We start from the raw sequence: 2,436 nt of genomic DNA on the forward strand, positions 1-2,436 counted from the left end.
AAAAATAGTAGGTATTTAAGGAATTGGTTGATGTTGGGGTCAGAGTGTATGTATCATAGGGAGAATTCTATGATTGATCATGTTACAAATAGGGCTACTAGCACGAATAGTAATGAAAAATAGTCTAGTTTGAGGCTGAGTGAGAGTTTTATGGTATGGATGGTGAGCCAGTGTCAACTGGATATGATGGTTTCGTTACCTAGGTGGAGAAATATGATTATGGGGATTATGCTAGTGATGAATGCTAGTTTGACTGAGGTTTTGGTGTATTCAGGATAGTTTTTGTTTTTTTAAAATCTGTTAGGGATATTAGGATGGGGTATATAAGGATGGTAAATATTATAATTATAGATGAGGTTAATACATTTATTACTTTTATTTGGAGTTGCACCAATTTTTTGGTTCCTAAGACCAACGGGTAGCTACTATCCTTTAAAAGTAAGAAAGCCATATTTTTAGGTATGGTGGCATGAGTTAGCAGTTCTTGCGTACTTTCTTGGTAAATAAGAAAATTTTATTTTCTGACTCTAGATTCACAATCTAGTGTTTTTGTTAAACTATATTGACAGAATATTGTGCCGAGAATGATCTTTGGATTTAAAGATAGTAGGAGTAGGGGGAGTAGGTGGAGGAGGATTAAGGAGTTTTCTCATGTGAATGATGGGTGAATGTTATTTATGTGATAGGTAGGTTTGCCTCCTTGAGTCGGTGGTTAATATATATAGGGTGTATAAGGCTGTGATTAGTGTGTTAGTTCCTATAAGGAGGATGGTGAAGTTGGATCATGAGAATGAAGAGGTGATGATTATTAGTTCTCTGATTAGGTTAATTGTTGGGGGTAGTGCGAGGTTGGTTAAGCTTGCTGAAAGTCATCATAGAGCTATAAGTGGGAGTATTGTTTGTAGGCCTTGAGTTAGGAGTATGGTTCGACTATGTACTCGTTCCTAGTTTGTGTTTGCTAGGCAGAATAGGACTGATGAGGTTAGAACATGGGCTACTATTAGTGCTGTAGCTCCTATAAAGCTTCATGGGGATTGGATTAAGATGGAGATGATTACTAATGCTATGTGGCTGACTGATGAGTATGCAATTAGGGATTTTAGGTCTGTCTGTCATAAACAAATTGAGCTGGTCATTACTATGCCTCATAGTGAGAGTAGTATAAATGGGTATATTATGTGGTTTGTGACGGGTGATAGGAGGATGGTGACTCGTATTATACCATATCCTCCTAGTTTTAGTAGAACAGTAGAACAGCTGCTAGTACTATGGAGCCGGCAATAGGTGCTTCAACATGGGCTTTAGGTAGTCATAGGTGTAGTCCATATAATGGTATTTTAACTATAAATGCTATTATGCATGCTAGTCAGAGCATGTTGTTTGATCATGATAGGTTTAGTTGCTCTGAGTAGTTGTTTAGGATGTGAAGGTTTAGGGACCCTAGTGAGTTTTGTAGGTAGATTAATGCGACTAAAAGGGGTAGGGATCCAATTAGTGTGTAGAATAGGAAGTATAGGCCTGCGTTAAGTCATTCTGTTTGGTTTCCTCATCGTGTAATGATAATTAGTGTAGGAATTAGTGTGGCTTCAAATAAGATGTAAAATAAGATTAGTTCTGTGGATGTAAATGTTATAATTAATAGGACTTGTAGTACTAGTATAGTAATATACATTTTTTTTCATTCTACTGGTTCTTTGCTCATGTGTTGTTGACTAGCTATAATTATTAGTGGTAGTAGTCAGGCTGTTAGGATTAAGAGAGGGGTGGAGAGGGAGTCTGAGGAGAATAATAGTGAGAAGTTAAGGTTGTTTTCATTTGATTGGTTTAGGGTAAGTAAGCATAGTATGCTGATTAGTAGGCTGTAGGCAGTGGAGTTAATTCAGATTATGTTGTTCTTTGAGAATCATGTTATAGGGATGAGTATGATTGTGGGTATAATAATTTTTAGCACTGTAAGAGGTTTAGGTTTTGTACATAGTCTGTTTTGTATGAGTTTGATATTGTAACCAGCTGGGCCAGTCCTACTGCGGCTTCGCAGGCTGCGAAGACTAGGACGATAATGGGGAACATAAATGATAAAGTGATATTGAAGTTCAGGGTAATTAGGGTTGCGGTGATAAAAATTGATAATATTATACCCTCTAAGCATAGGAGTGAGGATATTAAGTGTGATTGATAGATTAGTGCTCCTAATAGGGATGCTAGGAAGGCTAGGAAGAGGTTAATTAGGATAAGGGACATTTTGGTACTTATGAGTGGTTCATAATCTAATGAGTCAAAATCATTTGCTTTGTATTAAACTAAGCACCATATTCATTTCATTCTAATCCTTTTTGAGACCATTCATAGGCTAGTCCTAATGATAGGATGATGATTAGGGCTAATGCTATGAGGATAACTGGGTAGAGGTTGTTTGTTTGTAGTGCTCAAGGGAGG

The 2,436-nt window shown here is 37.0% G+C and overlaps 1 pseudogene; it reads right to left on the reverse strand.

Moving 5' to 3' along the window:
* Positions 1 to 318: 318 nt before the first annotated feature.
* LOC141421419 (NADH-ubiquinone oxidoreductase chain 4-like) lies at positions 319 to 2,149 on the reverse strand (annotated as a pseudogene).
* Between the last annotated feature and the right edge of the window lie 287 nt (positions 2,150 to 2,436).

The sequence above is a fragment of the Castor canadensis genome, chromosome 3, assembly GCF_047511655.1.
Source record: "Castor canadensis chromosome 3, mCasCan1.hap1v2, whole genome shotgun sequence".
In the NCBI taxonomy this organism is placed as follows: Eukaryota; Metazoa; Chordata; class Mammalia; order Rodentia; family Castoridae; genus Castor; species Castor canadensis.